Here is a 26,576-nt window from a genome sequence, read left to right on the forward strand (position 1 = left end):
TGTAAATGCAAGACATCTAAAATGAAAATCTCCATACTCATAATCCTAATCAGGACCATCTTCTCCCCATCTTCCTTCTCTGCATACAACAGCAACAGACCCATTTTGGATCATTTGATTATTAGTTTCACAGCTACCATCTCTTTTGATCCTCTCTCCTCATCTCCCTAAACACGCTTCTTCACAGTTTCCTTTTTCTGTTACTGGAACCATCATTCATTCATCCATTAGCTCTATACCTCTGCTTATCCCTCTGCTTTTTCATCCCTGACCTCCATCCAGCCTTTTTGGCTTTGTTTTGGTAGCATTCTCTTGAAACTGTATTTTCCCTTCCATTCTCATCTCTGGGCCCCTAGTTCAGGTCATGGGAACAGTTTCCCACCTGACGTCCTGTACCCTCATCTCTCTTCTTCCAATGCCTTCTATCCCTGGCTGCCCCATTTAGCTTCTTAAAATCTGCTCTGATTCATATCACCCTGCTCAAAGGAACTGGTGCCAAGTCCCTTGTCTATAAGTCAGTAGGGACTGCTCTGCCTGGCAATGGGATCCTGCCTCCTTCTACTCCCCTCACATAGTTTGCATTCCGGGTGCACAAAACTCCTGGGGGCAGTTCCTGCTTGGGCTTCCCCACCACTGCCCTTTTTCAGACTCTTCCCTTCCAGGTATGCTCCCCTACCCTCCCAGGGCCTTTTCTGCTCTCCACCTCTGCTGGTGGAATCCTCCTGTTGTCCTTCAACAACTTCAATGCTGCCTCCCCTGGGGAGCTTTTTCTAATTCCAAGACAAACTACCTTCTCTATCTCTCTCTCTCTCTGTCTCTTTTTTGTTTTGTTTTGTTTTGTTTTTGAGGTGGAGTCTCACTCTGTTGCCCAGGCTGAAGTGCACTGGTTCGATCTCGGCTAGCTGCAGCCTCCGCCTCCCAGGTTCAAACAAGTCTCCTGCCTCAGCCTCCTGAGTAGCTGGGACTACAGGCACACGCCACCACACCTGGCTAATTTTTGTATTTTTTTGTAGAGGTGGGGTTTCACCATGTTGGCCAGGATGGTCTTGATCTCTGACCTCGTGATCTGCCTCCCTCGGCCTCCCAAAGGGTCGGGATTACTGGCGTGAGCCACCACACCTGGCTCCTTCTCTATCTCTTAAAGCCTTCCCTTTATATTCTCTTAGGGCAGTTGTATTCTCTTATCCTCCCTTCTAGAGGACAAACTCCCTGTAGGCAGCAAAGTGTCCTACTCATCTTTGTTGCCTCCAGGTGACCTAGAACTCCCAGGTAACTCCACCTCTAAGAACCTGTGAGTACCTAGACAAGTCTCCTGCCTCCAGTGTTCCTTAATTCTCCATCTGTGTGATGATGTTTAAGGTATCTTCCAACTAGTATATTCTTTCATTTTAGGCACTTACGAAGTTTTCTACTCTGCCTTGCATCTGCTGGTTTGACTGAACTGACTTCACAAAGTTCCTAAACTCTAACACTACCTTTCCACTCACAGTCAAGATACCAAATGGTATCACATTTAATCACAATGGAGATTTGTATCACAGGCAGATTGTTTCATTAAGACTTGAATATGTCTCAAATATATCTCTCATTTAGATTTTAGGTTTAAAGTTTTAAAAATATATATATTTAATTCACTCATGAGAGTGTGTTCCTATAAACTTTTAAGTTTTTAAACAAAAACTCTCTTTTAAAAAATGATCAGTAGATAAAAGAAAAATTGAGTGCATTCTCTATTCTAGTGATATAATGCACCGTTTAGAAAAGAACATTCTTTTTATTTTTGATGTGAACCAGAGGAGAAGTTTTATTTATTTATTTTTTTAAAACACCCTTTGAAGCCTTTCTCCTGAACAGATGACAGCCTTCTGTGTGGCTTTACTAAGCAGAACTCTGCAAGCTGAATGATCAGATGGGGAGGATGCAATTAGGGGCTCACATGAACGAACATGTTCTATTTAATGTGAGAATGCTCTTTAATTGTCTTCCTCCTACCTAGAATGGAAGATCCATGACTAAGAGTGGGGTGGCCCATCGGGATGCCTTTACAACCAGCCACTGATGGGGTGCCCCCCTGTCTTGCCCTCTTCTGAACCAGCGGTACATTCTGTGGATTTCCAGTGGTTCACACACTCCAGTAATAGGATACATTTCTTGCACTAGGTGAATGATCTTCAAAGATTCTGGCCTCACCTGAATAGGTGATGGAGCTGCTGGACAGAGCTAAGCAACTGGCCCAAATATTTGTGGTTAGGAGGGCTGACAGCACTGGGAGGCTTGGCAACCGTGCCTGGGGAGATGTGTTGTAGAAGGGAGTGAGAGAATTCCTGCCTTGGAGAGAGCCATGCCAAGAGCTGCCAGCGATTCTTGGGCTAGAGATGGTATACGTGAACCCGGGTCACTAACAGTTGGCGAGAGATGAAATTCTTGTGGCCAAGGAAATCCAGCCTCCTCCTCCTCCATCTCATTCGCCACATTCTGAGAGTGGGTCAAGGGTCGTTTCTTGTTTTACGCTTGACCTTCACTCTAAATGTTAACTGGCTGCTGTCTTCAGTTGTAAAGGCTCGAATGCTCTTGGGGGTCAGAGTGAGAGGAATTCTGTGACTTCTCATTTCCCCAGCAAGGTACTTCAGAGGTGTCCTGGGCTGGGCTGAACAGAGAGAGGCATCGACAGAGTAAAATCCAGAGCCTCCGTTAGTATCTCCCAGACAGGATTTATTGGGAGGAGGCATGGCTTGGAAGGTACATCAGAGATTCAAGTCCAGAGGCTCTCAAACTTCAGGGCATCAGAATCACCTGGAGAGTTTGTTACACTACAGACTGCTGTGCCCCATCTCCAGAACGCTCGATTCTGTAGCTCTGGTAGGAGGACACCAAGAATCTACATTTCTAATAAGTTTCCAGATGATGCTGATGCAGTTGGTCTGGGGACCACATTTTGAGAGCCACAAGTCTAGCCTAATTCTTTAACTTTGTAGAAGACGAAAATGAGCCTTGGAGAGGCTAAGTGACTTGGGCTTTTGCAGCCAGTGAGTGGCAGGGCCAGTCTGTGGACACCTGACTTGAGCTCAGCCTTGCTATCTTTTAGAGGAGAGAGGCCTGAAGCCATATGCACACTGTAACTGATAGGTGCTGGGGTGAGTTTACTCATCCCCCAACATCGAAATGAAAATTCCATTCAACAGATTATAAGTTTTACCTTCCTGATGCCACAAATGCAGATATTAGGGAATATTTAGATATTGAATTGTTTCATATCTGCTTTGTTGGATTTCTGGGCACCATATAGACTTTATCCAAAAGCTCTTAAAATGCCCATGATAGAAATATGCAACCAGAAAGCACTAGCAGGTACCGGCACCTGTGGGGTCATTGGGTTCTTGGAGGGCAGGTGTGCTGGATACATGAATGGGAACCAGATCAACTGATCTGAATTCTTAGAGACATACCTTGACATGAATGAGCTGAGATAGTAATAATTATTATTTATTGGGTATAATTTTCTAATTAACCATTACACAAACCTGGGAGGTTGGCCATATCATTCCTATTTTAACAATGAGAAGCCAGAGATGTAGTAAGATTAAGTAATTGCATCACAGGTACACGCCAAACAGAAATGGAACTCAGAGCCAGACCTCCTGTGTACAGATCTGGAACTCTTCCACACCCCTCCACTCCACTAGCCAAGGGCACAAAAAGTGGCTGTGAACCTTCCATTTCACATGCTCCCTGCTCAGTCGGACCAGAGAGTTGTGTGGAGGGTCTGATTGACACTGGCTATTCGAGGTCCTGTGTTTGGTGACTCTAGACCCTTGATGCAGCTCAGACTCCTGATATGTCCCTAGGGGCCATGGGGCCAACCTGAGGGCACAAAAGATTTCCTCTCCTGGGCTAGGCAGGCTGCATTTGCTGCATCACTAAGAGCTTCTCCAGGCCCTTGCTGCTCAGCAGTTCAATCTGACTTGCCCTCTCAGGTTCTGTCACTTGGGACCCGTGCTTCTGGCAGCTGCAGAGGCAGGACCTTGGCAAGGCCAAGGCCCCTTAGGCACTTACCTCAGTGTGGCCAGGATAGAAAGCTGCTCCCTTGGTAAAACTGTTATTGGGTCCGGACGCTGAGCTGAGCTTGGGTCCAGCATGCCATCCAGCCCCTTGGACTGCACGACCACTGACCAAAACTCTGTGGAGGGGGAGAGCTGGCATTAGACTGGTACCTCACCACATTCCCTGTGCCCTACACAGTGGGGAGGCATGTGCCAATAGGACAAATTCCATTTCCTTGAGTTCTGGGATTTTACCAGCATCAAGGCCCAGGAAGGAGCTAGAATTTGGCTACCAAAATTTACCGGGGCCTGGCCTCTCATGGTCCTGTAGTGGCACTTGCCTCTCACTTTTGCGCCATACCTTTTCGTTTCAGCCTGGACACCATCCATGGCTGATCTTGCACCTAGTGCAGGTGTTTCTAGACACATGCCAAAGTCTTGCCCCAGCAGATCCCTAATCTGGAATCAAAATGGAAATTGTTCAGTACCTGACACGTGCAGACGTAGTAGATCCAACTCTGAACCAGCCTAAAATGCATTATACAGATGCAAAATCTCTGACAATCCAGGGCAAGTTGGTGCTTTGATAAAAATGCAGATGAGTAATGGTGACGAATAAGACAGACTGACCATTTGAGAGAGAGCATGGAGCTCTCACAGAAGAAGACAGGAATCTCAGAGTACCACATGAAAAGCAGGTTTTAGAATTGGAAGCTATGGAGCTGATACAATTTTAAAAAATCAATTTTAGGCTGTAGTTTCTAGAAACAATGTAAGCTTTCTATTCTCCTCTCACCTCTATTACCTAATCTATGTAGGCACTTCATTCATTCACAATATTTTCTGGGCACCGACTATGTGCCAAGCACTGTTTTTGGTGTCAAGCAGCAGTAAATAAGACAAACAAGGCCTCTGCTCTCAGGGGGCTTACAGTCTTGTGTAAATAAGCAAGATATCTCCAGATTCGTTATATGCCATGAAGGCAATTACAGGGTCTGATGATAGAGGGAAACTGCAGGAGGTATCGAGGGGCCACTGTAGACGGGACCTTCAGCGAGGAGTCCTCTGAGGAGACGGCCTTCAAGCTGAGACCTGGAGGACGAGAAGGAATGAGGGAGAGAACATTCCAGGCAGCAGGAACAAGTGCAAAGGCCCTGAGATAGAAACAAGACAAAGGTTCTGAGCATGAAGGAATGAGACCTAGAAAACGAGCTGGAGAGCCAGAAAGAGCCAGGTCTACAGAGACACAGCACGGAGTTATGGTTTTATCCTCAGGACATTAGGAAGGGAGTGGAGGGCTTTGAACAGGAGGGTGATATTTATGGGTAAATGAATGAATGTCTATGACAGAATTTGTTGTAGGGTGGAGAAGCCCTCCCAATAAAGTTCTAGAATGACATCTTAACCTTGCTGTCCATATTCTCTTTTCAACTCCAAAAAATTCCCCTCCCTGTGGTATCTTTGTCCAGTGTGGATCCCCACCACATATCTTCATCCAACTCCGTCTCAGCTTGTGCTATGAAAGCAAATGTCAGAGAAGCCACCACGGCTCCCCAAACTCCAACCACGAAGAGGAGCTGGAGAACAGGGGAGGTAGCAAGGGCCTCTGAAGTGGTCTTCAAGCCACTAGAAATCATGAAATTAAGCCCTGGGATGTCTCCATTCTTCTTCCTTTCCCATCCTGCTCAAAATAGTCTTCTTGTCCCAGAAAGAACCAGAAAAATCTTTCAATACTCAATTGGGGTTGAAGGCTAGTGATGAAAATGCGTACTCAGACACTCTTTAAAAGGTTACATTCTGTGACGAAGAACATTTTCATGCTCTCCCAGAGTTGGACCTAGCATGGGAGAGGCAGAATGGCATGTCCCCAGGGTAAGAGGTGGACATTATCTGGTCCCATTAGTCATGGGAAGACGGTTTCATCTAGTCCATAAACCCTTCATCTGGGTGTTTGGCTAAACCTGAAAGGTTGCAGGCTGGAACCCATACACCTGCATTCTGATTCAGTTCACTCTGAGCTTTCTCCTCTATAGAAGGAGATTCAGTTCATCTCTGAGCTTTCTCCTCTATAGGATGAGAAGCTGGCACAGATGAGAGCTAAGGTCCCCTTTGGCTGTGATCATCTGAGATTCCATGACTTTGAATGTTTTCCAGGCTGCATTGCTACTAGATGCTTAAGTAGTGCTTTCTCTCACCCCAAAATTGGGATTCATTTATTTCATTGATTAAACACTTAAACTTGCAGGTCCTGTGCTGGCCACTGTGTTAGGTGTCAGGTGCTAGGGATGCAAAGAAGAATAAGACATAATACTTAACTTCCTAGAGCAAGTAATCTAGAGATAGGAAAAGGCACGCATATAAACAAACATTTAAAGTACAGTGAGGTAAGTATGATGTATATGTGACATGATATGGAAACACAGTGGAAGGAGAAATTGGTTTTATCTGGCCAGACTGGTTAGAGACATATTCATAGAGGAGATAACATCTGAGCAGGGTTCTTAAGGATGAATAAGAGCTCATTAGGGAAGAAGGGAAGGAAAGGTCCCAGAGTTCAAGAACTGGGCGGAGGTCCACCATGGCATTGCAAGAGTAGGGGAGAGGAGAGGAGTATAGAATGGGCCTTACACATCAGAAGGTGCTAAGAGACTTGCAATACCCTTCTGGGGCCTGCCTACTGAAATTCTTCCTATAGGACACAAAAAGCCTCCGCTTTTAATCAGTAGAGCAACCAGAGAAGGAATAGTGACTTTCTCTGGAAATATTCTGGATATTCTACTACAAGCTAGGATGGCCTCCAATCTGGATGACTAGAAGAAGAGGGACATTTGGTTTAAATAAAAAATTCCACAATTCCTAGGAAGATCTGCATTCTTAGGGTGTCTACTGTAAGCCAACCACAATAGATTCCCTGGCCCTGTATCTGCAATTTCTGGACCAAGTCACCTTGGTGCATGCCAGGGTCAGGGTCTCCTGCCAATCTCATCTGGATATCTGATTGCTGTATTTGAAATTGTGTCCAGCATTTCCTATGCCTTTGGCCTTGTCTTATTCTGTGTTGATATAAGCAGTTTATTACTGCAGAGAGAAATTCTCTGTCCACAATAATGAAACTCTAAAAGATTTTTGTAGATATTGTTGTCATTGTTTTTAGTCTCATGCTAATGAAGGTTGAGGCTCTAAAATTAAATCCAATTTAAATATTACAAATTTCTAATGCAAGGCATTGGGACAAACAACCCAAATGCATATCTATTTTTAAAACCCTGTCTGTTTTCATAGAGTAATCACTTAAACAGAAATCAGCTCTCACACTTTTGATAAATGCATGGAAATAAATCTCAGCTCATTTCAGGATCATATTCTGTTCCTTCTTACAGGGCACAAAGGAATCCTAATAAAGTCTGGTGTACCTCTTCTAGAGCTTGTCCTGTCCTGGGTTTTATGCTTTGAAGCAGTGGTTCTCAAAGTGTGGTTCCATAGTAGTATTGTAGTAATATCTTAGAACACGTTAGAAATGCGAATTCTTGGGTTTTACCACAAACCTACTGAATCAGAAACTCTGGGAATGAAACACAGAAATCTGTGGTTTAACCAACCCTGCAGGTGATTCTGATAGTCACATAAGTTTAAGAACCATTGCTTTAGGGCTTCCACCTTGTTCCTCCTCATGGGGTAAAGGATCCAGTGCAAAGATGAAGCACCAACCCAGAGCCAGTCCACTCTGTAGACCACCCGCTTGAATGTAACTTTCCATATAACAGTCAAAGGTATGTTGTGGGCGTCTTCCCTCTTCTGGACCATACTCCTAGGACTTATCTCAGAACCCAATGTCCACCCAACCCTGAGCCTGGTAGAGCTAGGGGAGAGAGGGCTCTTCTTAAGACCCCTGAGGTTAATTGATAATATTTTGGTCAATTTCAGTCATGAAACTTAGATTAATGGCAAACTGTCCAAAATCCAATCAATATATAGTTTAAGGAAACTGTGCCTCTGCTGATCGTTTGTCAGGGACTAATGGGCCTTAGCCGCAGCTATTGAAACCCGTTAACTCTGTCAATCTCCATCCCCTTAATCCTTCCACACTCAGATTTTGTGGGACATTCTATCTATCTCACTGGCTCCCCGTTTCTACTGTCCCTGAATCCTCTATAGCAGTGGTTCTCAACTTTGTCTGTAGTTTGGAATCTCCTGGGCAGCTTTTTGCACTCCTGCTGCCTGTGTCTCACCTTCAGAGATTCTGGTTTCATTGACCTGGAGTGCTGCCTGGGCCTCGGGAATTTGTAAAGCTCCCTAAGTGATCCCAATATAAAGCCAGGGCTGGGAACCCCTGCTGCATAGGATGAATGGGAAGTTTGGAATTGTCTTTGATAAGCTAGTAATTGTGAGACATTATCAAGAAATTAATATATCTCAGAAAACATAAAGTTCAGGTGTGGTCACATTATAAGCCACAAGAAGGTCTGAGAATATAGTTGACAAACTCTCCGGGGAATGTTGTCCCCGTCTCTCCTGCCTGACCGATGCCCAATTGTCTAGATGTAACTGACATTTGTGAATTGGAAGCTTTTTGTTTGTTTTACTCCTTTCATGCCACTTAAAATCTTCTCTGGTGATGCCTATTATTGACCATTATTAAGGCCATTACCAAGCACATCAAATCATGTCAAAATGGCCAAAGTTGATTTTTTTCCCCCAAAAGAGCTCTCAGTCAGCAAACTTCATGGTTGTATTCCATACTAGAAAAGATTTCAGATTCCTTTTCCCATTGTGGACAGACTCCAAGTAAGGACTAACAGAAAGAGGGGAGGATTAAGGGGAATAGTTACAGCCTATAGCAATCGCACCAACAATCATTCTTATACCCTCAACAACATGTCCTTCATCTAAGACATTCCTAGTGAGTATCCCTACTCACCGAGCTCTCCTGGGCAGAAACTAGGAGAAAGGGGGCTGCAGTCGCCCTGACATCTTTAATGTAGTGCAAGCTGCTCTTGGGACTAGCCATTGCTTTGGAGCACATGGGAGGAGTGGTCCCAGAGGTCTTTTTGGCCAGGTGTCCCCAAATCTTTGGTATTCAAAATTTCAGCACATGGTCCTTGGACTTAATAATAGTCCAACCCACTATTTGGTAATAGCCAAATTGATCACTGCATCAAAGATGCCAGGGCAGCTTCAGCCCCCTTGCTGCTAGTTTCCACCAAGGAGAGCTCTGTGCGTAGGGAAACTCACTAGGAATGTCTTACATTAAGGACATGTTGTTGAGGAAATAAGAATAATTGTTGATGTGACTGCTGTGATCTTCCTGGCTGTAGCCATTCCCCTCAATTCTCCCCTCCCTCTGTTAGTCCTTACCCTGCCTGAGTCTGTCCACAATGGGAAAAGGAATTTGAAATCTTTTCTAGTATGAAATATAATATGAGGTTTGCTGAGAAGGAGCTCTTTTTTGAGGGAAAAATTAACTTTGGCCATTTTAAGATGATTTGATGTGTTTTAACTATCCAGTGGTTTTGGCACATCCAATAGGAAATTAATACCAAGGACTTAGGAAGACATTAAGGTTCGGTGAAATTGCTGTTCTTTTTGATGAAAAGTTTCAATGCTGACAATTCTAAAGTGCCCTGGCACATTTTCCTGAAAGAAAAATGGTCCTATGGCTCTTTGGGAAATTTGTGGGTAAATTACAAAACCCTTTCTAGCACTTCCCCGGAGAGTGAGACAGCTGTAGGTAGGAAGAAGTTGTGGTTGGCTGACCTCAGCTTCAGAATCAAAGGGCACTTGCTATGAATGAGAGTGGCCTTCTATTGTGTGTGGCGAAACACAATCCGCATGTTTACCTGACTGGAGGAATTCATGAGCTGTATAACGTCCCACACCCCAGGGAGGTTTTCAAAGTGTGGGTAATTACAACAACATTATTGTGGTAGAAGATAAGACATCTAAACACACAGCAGCCTTCCGTTACAGAGTTGAGGGCAGAATATTTTTGCAAGAATGTATGGCTAAATAATAGTCCTTGTAGTATAGCCCATCAGCTTAGTAATACTAGTAATATATCTATAATCTATATTTGAGTGCCAAAAACAATCCAATAATTTTTCAAACTTTTCTGAGATCCTAAGAAAACATCTCCTTTGTTCCAACTGGCTAATCCTTAAACCACACACAAAAAACTTCATTTCAGTGATGCTTTTGTCCTTTCCCTGGTCCGTTGTTCCCATACTTGGGACTAATAGCAGACAGTGGTACTGGGAGCAACGACTCTCAGGTTGGTTGCAGTCAAGGTTCGCATATAATCATAACAGCACCTATGGAGTCTCCAGGCTACTGCAGACCTTGAATGACCACCTAGGACTGAACACACGAAGGAAAGCAAAACAGTGCCAGTGAATGTTAACTCAGATCCAAGCCCTTTATTCTACTTGCTTTATAGGATTAAATGTCCTCGGCTCTTCTTGAGCTAGCCTTTTCCTCTCAGTGTGTGGTATGTTTTCTAAGCAATAGGTCAAGAAATGTTACAACACAGAAGTCTATAATGCGATTCAGATGTAACTTCAGAAATTAAGACAAGGTAAAGATTCATAGCCCTGAAAAAGACCAGGAACTATACTGGCTTAACTGACACATGGGATTGCGGTGCTTTAAAAAAGGCAGGCAGTCCGTCCTTCAATTAAGGAGGGATAAGGGATGAGTCATGGCACTTGAATGTAAGGATTCAAGTAAAATGCCACCCTTACTCATTAAAGTGTCCATTAGATGAGGCCATTTCTGTTTGAGCAGCTGGACTTCAGTTTCACTGCAAAAATCGCTGCACCTCAACCAACCTGCATCCAAGAAAACATGGATCACAAGCAGTCAGCACCAAACACATCCCAAGGGAAACTGAGTCCGAGGACACATCAGATACCGTCCCACTCCACACCACTCTGGAGTGACAGCTGCCATCGTGTCTTGAGCTCCCTTGCTCTTCTGCACTGACATTTCCTGGCTTGTCTGCTGACTTCACATCCAGAAAATCTGACTCAAGGCATGAAAGAGATAACTCAGCCCAGCTTTGCCCAGGCATGCAGTACATGCAAATCCTAGGTAACCTGAGGCGAAGATAAGAGCTGGAAATGAAGAATTTACTTCCATGTGTGTGTTTGTCAGGGGGCTTTAGCTACTTCCTGTGCATGGCTTTAACTATCTTAGTCCCATATGGGCTCCTATTATACAGTAACACATATGACTTATGGGGAATGCTGGAATACCATCAGGGTGGTTACCTCTAATGAAGGGCTATTTGACAGGGATTTTTGAGCTTAGGTTAAGGAGTTTCATCTAGCTCTTTCATTATCTCGGGAGGAAAGGTCAGGAGAGGTGAAAACCTGCTGTCCTTTCTAAAGTCACTTGCTTCTCATATAATTATATTTCAGAATATTCCCAGTCTTCTAGTGCTTCTTCTTTTAAGATTTATTTGATAATGACAACATGAACAAAATAAAAACTCTGCACTGGGGAAATTTACTCCGGAGCTAACGAGAGACCCACAGAGAGCATCTGTCTCTAGAGACCCTGAACATTGTGGGTAATTAGAAGTTCCACAGATGAGAGCAGACAGTTTTCCTTCTCAATCACCACGCTTCTCAATCTTCAGCAAGAGACTTAACCTCTCTGCCCCTCAACATCTTCTCTCAAAAATCAGAACAATTATACCCTCCATATTGGGTTATTGAGAGGGTTAAATTGAATAAGCATTTAGCCCAGTGCCTGACACCTAGTTGGTGCTACATAAATATCAGCTACTCTTATTAATATCATTAAAGACATTTGGCCAGAATCAGGCAGCTAGTTAGTGGCAGATCTGGGTGCAGAAGAGAAAGTGATGCCTCCTGTTCATCCCATGCCCCCATCTGGCCCTCTCTGGCAGGAAGAAATCACCACTTTGTGTCCCAGTTGTGATTGGAATGGCTGGCCATGCACATGCTCAGTGGAACCGAGCAATTGTAGACTGCTCAGCCTGCAGCTGCCGGGCGATTATCTGCAATCATTTGCCAACAAAGATGCTGAGTAACAAACTGAAACATTTGTTTTTGAAATGATCCATTTTCTTCAGCCATGTCGCAGTCAGAGGGAGGAAGCTGCTCCAGCTATGGCTGTGTTCATCGGAGCGCTGCGATGTTTAGCTGTCACTAAAACTTGCCAGGCACTGTAAAGTTAATAGCATCTTTTCTTAAGTAATTGCTGCCTTGCAGGAAAAGTGAATCACAAGGAGAATACAACATGGAAGATATCCTCATGATCACATTTATACTTGGTTATCCAGGGATTTGGGACAAGTTTAGGCATCTGCTGGATTAACTTCTTGAGGTCTTAAGTGTATTTCTATCTGTGGGGCTGTCCCAGTGTAGGCACTTAATGAATGTTTATTGAACGGAATTGAAGACTCTTCCCACAGCTGCGCCAGTTTATTCAACCCAAGTAAATCATTATTTCATGTTATACTGGGAAATAACAAGTGGTCCCAATTCACCTTCTTGGATAACTGGGCGAGCCTCCCTTTTACTTTGGCTATTTAGTGTTTTATTTAAGAAGGAGAGTGCCACATTGGTGGCCTGACAGGTGGGCCTCAGAGGAACTAAGAATCTAAGACCCTCGTTCCACCTTCTTTATGAGCCCTAAAAGTGTACACAGGTGTTGTGCAAAACAAACACCCTCCTTACTTCCAGCTTGTTCATTTTTCTTGTCTAGAATTTCCTTGGAGAAGGCTATGCTCCAACCCAGCCGCTGGTTATGTTGTGCAATCCACTGGGATGGCAATCACCTCATTGTTTAGTTACAACCCATGAAAAGATGAAAAAAAGAAAGAAAAAAACACAGTACACATACAGAATGAGGGTGGAGACTGCATGATGATAATGAAAACCATTTGTTAGCATTTCACTTCTTTGTGAATCAGCCGAGTTTCTGGCACCAGGCCTCTGTCTGTAAAGGAAGCTGCACCTCAAAGGCCCTCCAGGGACTCTTTCTGCCTTGTCTGGTCTAGAGAGTGTCGCCTTTTGTCCCCAGGAAGGTGGGCGCTAGACTGACTGCCCCAGCTCCCTCTGCACTGCAGCCACCAGGACTGGCTCCAGCTCTCACCTTTTGTCCCAGGGCCAGGTACCTATCCTGTGTGGTTGCACACTGGTGGTTACTTTTAAGCTCTGCCTAAACCACAGTTTGGTCTCATGCGTGTGAGGATGCTTTTCCCCTTTGTCATCTCCCTGTATTGTGTCCCCTCATCTGTGTCCAGCACTTTCAGCCCTGCTTTCTTTTTGGCTATTTCAACTTTTCCTTCTTTCCACAGACCTGATTCCTCTATTCTCAAAATAAGGATTCAAACTTTGGAGGAATAAAAAGCAAAAATAAATTAAAATTTAATAAATAAAACAAAAAACCTCAACAAACAAACACCGAAAATTTCACAACCAGTAGAACACTGTGTATCTGCCTGAGCATGTATGTTTTGCCTGCATTGTCCCAAACAGAAGAATAACTTCAAAAGGCACATATGATGGTTATGGGCAGAGACCAGTACCAATGCTCTTTGTGCACCTGTATTCATTAAGTCCCAGGACCTAAGTGCTTTCCCTCTCTGCCCACTTCTGAAATCTATCACAGCATTTAGATAGGTCAAGTATAGAATTTAGATCCACAAAGCATGGCAGCATTATCTTCAACAACCACCACCACCCCTACCACCATCACTGCCTCCACTTCTTCCATTACCATCACTACTATCACCTCCTCCAACACCATCATCACCACTACTTTCTCCATCACCATCACCACTATCACCTCCTCCATCATTGTCACCACCACCATCTTCCCCAACACTTCCTCACCACCAACATCCTATCGCCACCACCAGCACTACCACTTCCAACATTTTGCCATGATTACCACCCCCACCATCAACACTGCCATTAATATTACTACCATCGTCACCATCCCCATCACCTCTAAAGGGCTGAAGAACTTTGGAGTCATGGAAGTTTGACCAGTGTTCTCCAAGACCTCCTCATAGGCCATAAGTAGAATCACCAGAGGCAGAAGATAGCTGAGCCTTGAGGTCATTTAGTCTCTTCCAGAGTAATTAAATGAATTGTGTAGGTCCATATAACCTCCAACTGACTGGTGAATAGAGTTAGATCTAGAAATCAATATTCCTGATTCTCCATAAATTTCATTATACTATTTTCTAGCACTCATTCTGGGGCTGTTTTTTCCTTTTTTTCTCCTGAGATTTTTCTTTTCTTTTGTCAGCTTTGTATTTCCAATAATGTTGGTTATAACATTTTTCAGTTTAGACCTTGATAAATCTTAGAATTATCTCAAAAGAGCAATACCTGTAATGGTCACAAGAACATTTATATATAGACATGTGCACATACACACACAAGTATTTTTTACTTCTTCGAGATGTAGTTTTGCTGTGTCACCCAGGCTGGACTGCAGTGGCATGATCTCGGTTCATTGCAACCTCCGCCTCCTGGGTTCAAGCAATTCTCCTGCCTCAGCCTCCCAAGTAGCTGGGATTACAGGAGTACACCACCACGCCTGGCTGATTTTTTCTTTTTCTTTTTTTGTATTTTTAGTGGAGATGAGGTTTCACCATGTTGACCAGGCTGGTCTCGAACTGCTAACCTCAGGTGATCTGCCCACCTCAGCCTCCCAAAGTGCTGGGGTTACAGACACGAGCCACTGCGCCTGGCCATATTTTTAAAAGCAGGTAAGGGATTATGTATCTTGGTCCTCCAAAATGAGAAAGGCTCTTCCATTTGCCTGATGCAATCTATTAAAGGTAGGTACACAATTTTTGCAGACCATGTTGAGTTTTTCCATTTCTTGACATCTGAAGACAAGTGGACTTTGTGCTTAGGCCTCTAAAAGAAGGGAACACCCTCTCTGACCTCTCCTCTCAGCCTTCGGAAGGAGACACTCCTCTGGCTAGTCCAATTCCATGACAGCAACGACTCCCACTTCTAAGAGAGGCGTTCTGGGAGTTAAAGGTCAGGCCCTGAGCATGGCTGTCTCCTGTCCCTTCCACCCCAGCAGGAGAAGTGGCAGGACAGCTGTCTGAGGAGGAGGCCTAGACAGCTTCTTTTTTCCTCAGTCACTGGTTCAGACTAAATGGGGAGCTCCTAGTGACTGCTGGGTCACTAGGGTGAGTATGTCAAAATTGTGAGTTTGAGTTTGGGTTTGTAGGAAGAAAAGGCAGGGATAGGATAGAAATCCCCAAGAGTCTTCTTTGGCCTACAGCTTAGGCTGTATTAGAAGTATTAATAAGGATAGAATGACCTATATTTTATGTGTGAAATTAAATGTAATATAATATTATGTGTTAAAATATGTTAATTACTCCATTAGCATAAACTGTGGGTTAGAAATGAATACAACTAATACCACTAAAAATCAATAACATGTATTATGTATTATGTACCAGACACTATAATAAGCATTTTATATATATTTATTTCCTTTTAAAATACTCATTAAAAATCTTTTGAGGTTAGTATTTGACAGATAAGGAAACTTCTGTCAAACTTCATTTGACAGATGAGGAAACTTCACCTCAGTAATACAGTGGGGAAGTAGAAGGTCACACTGTTGAGTGGGTGGCATGATGAACAATAGCCCAGGTCCCTTGCTCTGGTTCACTCCTTTTTAATCCTACTCTGCACTGCTCACAACACTGATCAATTCAAGGGAGCAAGAGTTCTGTCCTCTGGGTTTTGTTCTGAGTGTCGATTTCCGCTTCCATGATACGGATAATGTATAGGTGGGATTCTGTGCATCTTCTATGCTTGAATATACCTAATTGCTTTTAAAAAATTAGCACACACTTTTGAGTTTGTAAAATACCTTGGCTTCTCTACTTATCTGTCATGACATTCTCTTTGTTTATACCCTTGAGGGAGCCCATACCCCATACTCTCTCCTCACTGAAGTAATCTAACCAACAAGGAACAGATTTTGGAAGGACCCACTAATCTGATAGAAATGTAGCAATGAAAGATAGATATTTAGACATGTGAAGTTGTTCCTTACTGAGAAATTTATAGAAATAGAATGTGGCTATTCCATTTAATTTTATGTATTTTGGATAAGACTTACTCTTAATTCTGAGACTGTGAAGAAAAACTGCAGGCAAGACAGAAACTACTCACTCTGGGCTGAGGACATGATTCTCTTGGTTGGCTTTTTGGGTGTGAAGACCAAGCCAGAGGCTGATGGAGCCAAGTGGAGACTGTTAATATTTCCATTCATGGACATGCAATAGCAAACCATCTCATACATTTACAGGAAAGCATCAAATATAATATCTTTGTTGAGCTTAATCAAAACCAGAGTAAAATTCCAGTCGACAAGAATAGAAACTTACCCTAATGATTTCATTTTTAGTCCAAAACATACAGTGTTTTCTCTGCTTGGTCTGTTTGTCACTTTCTAAAACAAGAAATTACCAAGCAAAGACTTTGGTTTGAGGGACGAGTGGAAAGCAATAAACATTGAGCAGAAATGCAAAGAGATCGAATGTCAAGAGTCCTTGGTGGATGAACATTCAGAAGTGGATTCAATTTGTGAATTGTTGACTTTATTTCCCAGAATTCATGTGAGTTGCTCAATCAGGATTCAATTGTCCAGGCTTCATGCTCTCAGCAGTGAGTGCTTCATATACCAGAAGTAAATCACAAGGCAAAAAAAGAGGAGGTTGAGTTACCATCAGCAGTATGTTGTTTGTTTGTTTGTTTTAGGCAAGACATTTGCTTTCATTGTTAGCAGGTGAAATGGCCTTTTTCTAGAATAATAAAAATCTCGCACTACAAAAAACATAACCAGAAGAGAAAGAACCATCTTCTGATTTGCCACAGTGAGTTCAGTCGATAGCTTAATATTAGGAATTACGTTGCTATGTATACAGCAAATTGGTGGTTTTCATTACAAGCACTGGGTGAAACTCTGGAAGTTGCTCTAGCCCACCAGCCCATTGCCTCTAGAAACTCTCTTTAAAAGAGATAAAGCCACCATCTTCTTTTAGCTTCTCAAGAATAGTGAGTATGATGGTGCAAATTAGAGGAAGGCTCTTCATCAGTGAACAATGGCTGTCACCTACAGGGTAACAGTGACATTTTGGCAGGCACATCAGAAGAGCACAACATGGCCATTAATTATGCAGTTTGGTCCTGTCACCACTGGGCACTATGGGATATCTGACAACGTTGGTACTGATGATTGGTGGCCCTGGCCCTGGTGCTGGATCTGCTGATTCCAGTTAGGAGCCATCCTGGGGCTAAGCTCAGGTCAGGGACAGAGGGAGAAATGGCTGTCTCATTTCCCATCATCCTGGAGCTTGTTGAATGTGGTGGCATGAATGGATGAATCCTGAACAGATGGAATGAGATCACCCCAACACCTATAGGCACTGGAACAAACTAAGTGAGCTGGGATTTGTCTTACCCTTAGGAAACCTGATGTTATTGTAGAGGAAAACTGAAATAGTAGAAAGAGAACATTGGCACTATAGTGGGACGCAATTGAGAGAGGAGGGGAGTAAGAGAATGAGAGCAAAGAGTAAATGAGAAGAAGGGGAAGCAGGAAAGTAACAGAGGGGAGTGGAGAAAGCAAAGGAGGGTGTGGAGGGAGATCCAAAGGGCAAAGGAGCAATGCCAGCAAGAGAGAGAGAAGCTGAGAGAAAGATCAGAGAGACAGAGACTGAGGAAAGACTTTGAAGATAATCTCAACCTCAGCTCTGGTGAGGAGGAAGAAATCACTGCACAAATCACAAGCAGACTTACAGTACTCAGCTTGTGCTGGTGAGATGTGATTCCTGAATTTCCCTAGAGAAAAAGTCCAAGGAATAGGTAATCATAGCCATTTTATAATAAGCAACAACTCTACCGAAAGAACCCAAATTTCATTGAACCGGCTTCTGGTAATCTTACAAGATTATGCATGATGATGTTTCAGTTTAGAGTCTATTAGAATATGATTTCTGCTGGAAAAATTTCAAATATAAGCCCAAACCCAATGATAACATTGCCTTGGCAGAATGAAACAGTGATTTCATCTCATAGGTTAGGATAAGGCCATATCCAAGGGCTCACAGCATCTTCAACACAAAAGTCCTTCATTGCAGGGCCACTGGGCTGGGCGTGCCAGACTGTCTCTTAAAATAAATGAGATTATATGACCTCACCATTATCGGATTCAGAGAAAATGCCTTGGAAAAGAAACTGTGAGTAGAAAGGACACAAGGACAACATCAAGGGAATTGGGGTTTCCCACTGATGCTTGGATCCAGCTGGAGTTAGTTACAGTATAAACTTTGTTTAATCACATCCTCTGTCATTAATAAAACCCCAAACCAAATACAGAGATAGATGATGATGTACTTGGATTTCACATTGAGTTTGCATCATGCTTTACCAGGTGCCATCCATAAATCTGGGATGCAGGCTGCTGGAGCTGGGGCCGCAGAGAGGCTGTCTCAGGGATGTGCTTCCACCATTGCTCTGTGCCACTGCCATGCCCCTGTCACTGCTGTGCAGTTGGTCAGTGAACAGGCTGATGAAGGCTATAGGCTTTGCCCAAGACCCACAGTCATTCTCTTCCCAGAGTGGCAGGTGTTAAAGACAAACCTGGAAGGTGAGGCACCTGAAAAACCACACCATAACAAAAATGGGTTGGATGAAGTACGGATGTTAGAACTTCAGGAAGGCTTTCACAGGGAGTCTGAGAAGAGCTGATCTCCATCATTCCAGGAAACACAACGGGCAGAACTGGAAGAGAGGCAAGTGCTACTTCAACATGAGGTTTCTAAAGATATTCAACTAAAGAAATGGGCTGCCAGTTGTGGTGGAATTCCCTGTTATGAGCAGTGTCCAATTCAGTATGAATGACTGTCATGGCCTTTTGTTATAAGAGCATTAAACTTGTGTAGATTCAGTTATATGTAATCAGAAAAAAATTAAAAGAAGGAGAGAAAAAGGAAGCAATGAAAGAGGTAAAGAAGAAAGGAAGGAATGGAGGAAAGAAGACAGAAAGTGAGAGAAAGAAAGAGTGAAAATGATGAACCACTTAAAAAGTAAGGGTGATTCTTAGTGTCATTCCACAAATGACTATGTGAGGCTGAGATTTGAATATACCATTCTTCAGTCAGAGTTGCCTCCCATTCAACTTTCTTTTTTTTTTTTTTTTTTTTTTTGAGACGGAGTCTCGCTCTGTCACCCAGGCTGGACTGCAGTGGCCGGATCTCAGCTCACTGCAAGCTCCGCCTCCCGGGTTCACGCCATTCTCCGGCCTCAGCCTCCCGAGTAGCTGGGACTACAGGCGCCCGCCACCTCGCCCGGCTAGTTTTTTGTATTTCTTAATAGAGACGGGGTTTCACCGTGTTAGCCAGGATGGTCTCGATCTCCTGACCTCGTGATCCGCCCGTCTCGGCCTCCCAAAGTGCTGGGATTACAGGCTTGAGCCACCGCGCCCGGCCCTCCATTCAACTTTCATTCTGCATGATATTGGTGTTAAAGATTGGTGTTTTAAAAAAAAATATAGCCCCTTGTAAGCCAACTACTTTATCTTGTGCTCAACCCAAGAAAGAGCAACTAGTTCTCACTGGAGGAATAACTAGCTGGTTGAACTTATTGAGAGACACTAATGGTTCTCCAACACGGCTCCTTCCTCAGGGATTTTCAAAGGTAAAGTCGGTTACAGTTCAAAGGCCTTTCAGACATTGATTTTAGAATGCAGTCCCTGTATGTGATCAGTTAGGCTCCATTTAACAGGAATGCTAGACAGTCCTATTGGCAAGGAGGGAAGATAAGTGATCTTTACCAGAATGAGTGGAGAAGGCTACTGGGATACCTGAAGCAATCAGGTAGCCTTTGAGCCATTCTTTGCACTCTAATAAGACCCCTTTGTTATGCCTTACAGCAGTCATACCTGCTCATTTAGGAAGCCAGGACTTGATAATATTATAATAAAACTAATTTTAGATAGATGCATATATTAAAGACAGACACAGGGGAATAAAGACTAGAAGGAAATACAATATGTGTTGGCAGTAGTTGAATTACAAGATTATGGGTGATTTTTGTTTTATTCTTTATACTGTTCTATATTTTGTAAATATTTTGAAATAAACTATGAATAGCTTTTTAAATAATTATTATACTTTAAATTCTGGGATACATATGCAGAATGGCAGTTTTGTTATCTAGGTATACACATGCCATGGTGGTTTGCTGCACTCGTCAATCTGTCACCTACGTTAAGCATTTCTCCTAATGCTATCCCTCCCCTAGCCCCCGACTCCCCGAAAGGTCCCGGTGTGTGATGCTCCCCTCCCTGTGTCCCTGTGTCCTCCTTGTTCAACTCCCACTTATGAGTGAGAACATCAGTGCCAGACTAAATAAAGAAAATGTGGCACATATACACCATGGAATACTATGCACCCATAAGAAAGGATGAGTTCATGTTCCTTTGCAGGGACATGGATGAAGCTGGAAACCATCATTCTAGGCAAACTATGAATAGCTTTTGTAAACAGAATCATGTATTTTAAAATAATTTGACAATATTATACTTAAAACTGTAGAAATGCCCATAGTTTTTAACCTACTAATCTTACTTTTGAGGTTTTATCCTAAGAAAACGTCCTAAGAGGGAAAAAGCTATATTTACGACTTTTTTCCTGCTACTAAATGATTTATAATTGCAAAGTCAGAAATCAAGTGTTCCTCAAAAAGATAATTAATTAGTTGCTTTATGGAAAATCTTCTGCAAGAATTTCTATGCAGTCATCAAATGTGAAAACTGTGAAGACAGTAAGAATCAGGGACAATGCTGTGATCTAGTACAGTTTGGGGGCAAAACAGGTTGAGAAGAATATGTGTGAAATTGTTGCAGCCAAGGGAAAACACATGTGTGTGGGAACCAGGCCTGGAAGTAAATATGTAAAATGAAAACAGTTGTATTGAGTGCTACAACTTTGGGTGATCTCCTTCTTCTCTTTCCCATTTTCCAAATGACTGGTAATGTTATTATAATGCCTTTATAATGAACATAAGGTCCATAAGCCCTTCCATGTGTCCTTTCTATAAATCCTTCAGGTTTAGAACTATACCAGATACATTTCCATGTTACTGTTCCCACCATGGTGCCAAGCCTGGGCCTTTTCAGGGGCAATGGCTCCAGTCAGTGTTGCTGAGAAAGAAACCTGGTCTATTGGATGGCTTGGGGGTGTCGGTAAGAAACATGGTCAACCTGTGAGCAGCCCCTGTGTTTGGTCAAGTTACAGTCTTACTATGTTGGACAGAGAATAAGAAGCTGATAAATTAGTCCAATGTGTGTGGACATATTCCCTGTAATTGGAAGTTCTTAGGCATGAAATATTAAGGGTTGAGAACTCAGATTCTCCTTTATTTATTGTTGACTTAGGCTGTTCTGTTCTCCAAAGCTCGCATAAGGTTTGTATATATGACAGCTTTTGATTATTTGTGCCATGGAAAGAAAAATAGGGAAGAATCCACCAAGCATATATGTTGGTTGTGTTTATCCCAGGCACTGGGGCAAGGGGTGTGGGGTGTGGGGAAGGGGTCATGGGAGGAGTAACAGGCGGAGTGGGGGGAGGAGGAAGGGGAACACAAATATTTAATACATGCCTGGTACTTGCCAGGCATTACACTAGAAGCTTTTCAATGTATATCTCACTTATGCTTGAGACCACATGCAAAGTAGGTACTCTATTTTGGGCAAACAAGTGAATTGAGATTCTGAGAGGCTAGATAACTTGTCCCAAGCCATGCAGGCTAGAAAGAAGACAGATTTATCTAGTTCCAAAGCACAATAAGCATTGATTTTCATTCTCTGGGAACATACTAACCGATACTCCACTAAATTGAAAATTCACTTACCATTAGTCTTAAAACTGACTTTAGTCACCAGGGGTTCTTTTATCATCAGTGGCTCTCAACCAGGAGAGGCTTCTCCCACTCCCACTCCTCCCACAAGGGACATTTGGCAATGTCTAGAGCCATCTTTGGTAAGGGAGTAGGAGGGGTGCTACTGGCATCCAGTGGGTAGAGGCTAAGGATGATGCACACTTGCCATAATGCACACGTCTGCCTCCCACAGCACAGAATCGTCTGGCCCAATATGCCAGTAGTACAGAGGTTGGGAAATCCTGCTGTATCAGAATAAAGCCTAATGTAATTTATTCTCACTAAATTCACTTCCTTGTTCACTTATGAAATTAAATTTCTGTGGCTCTGAAGAATTCTCAAATACATAAAGCATCAGAGGTGATGTTTGTTTACTGAATATACTATTAGGAGCCACTCATCATATGTAAATCAAATAAATGTGCATAAGGTCTGGATGACAACGCCAAGTTTAAATCTGAAATTTATGAAGGGAAGTTACAGTGAAATTGCCAGCAAGAAATTAACAACTCCCCAAGTGTTACCAATTGTGGCTGACCCTGATCTGTATTAAATTCTACAATGAATAGCTAAATGTTCACTTGATTTCCAGGATTCCCATATGTAAAATCAGAACTTGACTGTTCTCTGATTACAAGGTCAAATCACTAAATTTTAAGTTAACACTTAAGTTGTGTCCATAAGTAGCGAGTAAATTGCTTTAGTTTGCTGTTGCTTGTCTATTTGGTGGGGCAGCATGCATTAATTTTGTGACTTTTGTGGCATTAAGACATCTCTTGGTAAACTAGAGCTAATGAATTATTCAATGCTTTTGTGGTTCACCGTAATTTTGTAGGCTCAAGATTGTACCAGTATTTGAAAAGGACTCTTAGAACTGCAAAATTGAAAAAGACTCAAGTGATTATCTAGTTTAGTCCTCAATCAGTCAATCAACCAGTATTCACTGGATGACCTACTACATGTCCAGTCCCATGCCAGGTACCACAGAGAATACTAGACAAGTATAAGGCATGAGCTTTGCTTTTAAGTAATGAACAATATAGCGGAAGAGACATGACAAAGGCACAGGAAATATTTAGTGAACAACTTGGGATATAAATTGTGCTGTACATACTGTCAGCAATGAAGGGGTTCACAGAAGCCTGTATCACATGAAAATGCTGATATTTATGTACATTTTTGTCTTTTGCTTAACCTTGACAGATACCAGAGTTGCTGGATCTGAGCACTTTCTTTTTATTTGCCTTGGGGTCTAGGTAGAGAGCCTGGCCCGTACAAGCCAACTAACAAAATGTCTACTTAATAGGTGAATGAATGATCCCAATAGGAAATAGACCTTAATCTTGACCTTGAAGTCACAGAAATGTTTAAACCAGTGTTTCTCAACCCTGGAATGTCAAAAGGGGTTAGTAAAAAGAAGGTTCCATGGTCAAACATATTTGGGAACTATTGGATTAGAAACAGCTTTCTTTACTCAGAGCTCTCCATATGCATTGGGAATCTCTAAGATTTCATTTGAGGTCATACTTATTTCACCATGGAAACATTTTTTACTGAGGATTTGGTAACATTTATTTGAATCAATGTACCAAAAATTTATTGAGAATAATCTAAACCATCCAAAGGAAATGGCATTTTGAGTTGACCAATGTTTTCAAAATCGGTATAATAGAGCCCATAAAACTGTGGTTTGGGAATTTTCTAGAGAGAGGAAAAAGAAAGTTCTGTCCCTCTAAGCTAGTTCTGTGTGAAGGAAAGACCTGAATACTTCTGATGTCTCACGTAGTAGCTTTCATAAGTGGCCGTTTTGCAGTTCTGGTTTAGAGAGTACTGCTTTGGTCTGTTGTAATGGTTTGAGCCTTGGATGCACGTCTTTGGAAAACTTTGGATGAGTCTTTCTTAATATTCCCAAGGGGTTTGTACTTTATTTTTTAAATGTCTTTTGCCTTGAACTGCTCAATTGGGCTTGATGAATTCTCAGCAGGCTGCTGGCCCAGACCCTTAGATGAACTGGGACAGCTGCTGTTTGTTTTTCTGTAAATCCGCACTTGCTTTAATTTTGGAGGGTTTCCTGGCATAGTTTACAATGACAAGGATCACTTATGGGCAACTATAAAGGTAAAAGCGAAATACTCATCATATTAAGTTTCTTTATTAAAAGCTTTTTCTTTTTTACTTTAATAAATCTTTGAAATGCATAATTGTTTGTTTGTTTTCTGATCAGCTTTTGAAACAAATCTTCCGGATACTAAAGAGTTTTTAGTAAAAGGCAAAGCAGTTTAAAAATAATTGATAGTGACCTGGGGAGTTGAGTAACATTCTATTGCCATGAGGATAAAATATAAGCAGACAGTGACATATTTTGCAAATTATTTCTATTTAAACATTTGAGCCTGAGGAAACAGTTGAGGGCAGAGCTAAATCCATTTTTGCAAGTAGCTTTGATTTGAAGATAAATTTGTAAAATAATTCCTAGTACATTGTGTCATGTTCTAGCCCCACTTATAACCCTGAAATTTGTACAACTTGGCTGCACCTGAACTCCTTCCAAAGAAGCTAGTTATTAAAAAGACCACATTATAGCACAGCCTATACCAGGACTTCAGGGTGCGGGTCCTGGGGGTGGCATGGTGGAAGACCCCAGTCCATTACCTTAAACAAATGGACATGATTCCAAAGTCAAGGAACAAAGTGGTTTGATTCTGTAGAAGTGTAGCAGAAACAAACAGGAGCAAAAATCTTGGTGTGTCTGACTCGCTGTAGTTTGTCTACATGGTTCTGTGGCCGACACATGGCATACCCTTCCCCTCCAAGACGGACTCTGTGACCTCGTGGCTTGGATCCAATCAACCCTTTTGTTACTCTCCCCAGAGCTTGGCTTTGCATGTTCAGGCCTGGCAAAGGGTTGCTGCTAACAGCTCTGACTGGGACTGCACCTCCCTGTTTTCCCCATCACACAAAGCTCTATTTGTGTAGCTCCTTCTTCCCAGAGCTGCTGCCTAAGTTCTAATGAAACATTGGGACTATCTCTCAGAAAAATTAACAAACCCTTTGGGCATGCTTCTTGTAGATGATATGAACTGGATTTAAGTCACAAAATCTGTGGCTAGTGCTTGGTAATTGCTCAACTTAATTCAATACACACATAATGAGCACCTGTTTTGTGCAGGTGCACCATGCCTGGAACTGCAGGAATTACAGGTGAAGAAGACCAGTCTAGTAGGGGGAATAGATAAGCACACAAACAACTAAGCTAAAATACAGAATGAAAGTTTATTGTTGACTTGCTTGTTTAGCAACTAGATATTGAGCAACTATTATGCACCAAAACACTATTCTAGATACTGGGGATATAGTCGTGAACAGAACAGAAAAATTCTTGCTCTCAGGGAGCTTAAATTCTCGTAGAGGTGGACAGAAGACAAATAACAAATTACTAGGAAATTGTCCGTTGGTGATAAGTTCTGGAAGAAATAAAGCACAGTAAGTGTTTTGGAATTATAAGTTGAAGCGCTAGTTTGGTCAGGAAAGGTCTTTCTGATGAGGCAATGTTTACAAAGAGACCTGAATGAAGTGTGGGAGAAAGCTATGCAGAAATGTGGGAAGGACATTTGAGGCAGAGTGTATGGTCAGTGTGAGGTCCTGAGGCAAGAACCTGCTTGGCTGAAAACAGCAAACCTGCCCCTGTGGCTGGGGCAGAGTGTTAGGAGATGACAGCTGAGGGGCAACTGGAACTAGCTTTTGTAGGGCTTTATGGACCCTGGGGAGTTTGGACTTTATTTCTAAGGAGATGGGAAGTGATTAGAAGATTTTTAGCAGAAAACAATATGACTGGATATATTTTAAGAGGAGCACTCTGGCAGAGCACACACAATGGGGACCAAGAAAAGAAACTGGAAAATCAGTTAAGGCAGTTCCTGCAATTATCCAGGTGGGAGGTGATGGTCTGGGGCCTCATGGCAACGTAAGGGAGGAGAGAAGACAATGTAAGTGGGATACATTGGAGGAATAGGGACAAAAGGACTTCCTGATGGACTGTGATGTGCAGGAGTGAGGAAACAGGGGGATCGAGGATGATTCCAAGCTTTTTGGCACCCAGCTGAAAGGACGTGAGATTTACTGAGATGGAGAACACTGAAGCAGGAGCAGGATTGAAGGCAGAATCAAGAGTTTAGGTTTGAAAGTGTCAAATCTGAGATACCTATGTACTGAGATAGCTATATTTGAGATACCTTTTATTGGACATACACATGGAAAATTGGAATAGGCAGTTGATATAGACATGTAGAGTTAGAGGAGAAGTCAAAAGCTATAAATGTACGTTTGGTAAATATGTAGCATTGGGACTTGTCTGGCATAGGGAGTCTGGAGAATGAACTCGCTGAGGTTCATTACGTGATTCGACTTCTGACTCATTCTCCTGTCGAGGAAGTTAAACAAATTTCCCCTTTCTAAGACCCCCTCTTCCCCTGCTGTAACTTTCCTTGTCAGTCTCTTGAAACTTCCTGAAGGGATTCTGTCTTAGTTGACTTCCTGTCTCTTAGATTGTCAAGTATACACCTGGCACATCAGCAGA

General features: G+C 42.6%; 1 protein-coding gene across 1 annotated transcript in view; it reads right to left on the reverse strand.

Moving 5' to 3' along the window:
* The window catches only part of NGF (nerve growth factor), a 52,802-nt gene that overhangs the window by 3,661 nt on the left and 22,565 nt on the right, over window positions 1-26,576 (reverse strand). Inside the window, exon 2 of the mRNA XM_025360595.1 lies at window positions 4,054-4,177. The gene's annotated coding sequence lies outside the window, so the exon portion shown is untranslated. The remainder of the gene's footprint in view (window positions 1-4,053; window positions 4,178-26,576) is intronic.

Source organism: Theropithecus gelada, chromosome 1 (assembly GCF_003255815.1).
Source record: "Theropithecus gelada isolate Dixy chromosome 1, Tgel_1.0, whole genome shotgun sequence".
NCBI classification, from domain to species: domain Eukaryota; kingdom Metazoa; phylum Chordata; class Mammalia; order Primates; family Cercopithecidae; genus Theropithecus; species Theropithecus gelada.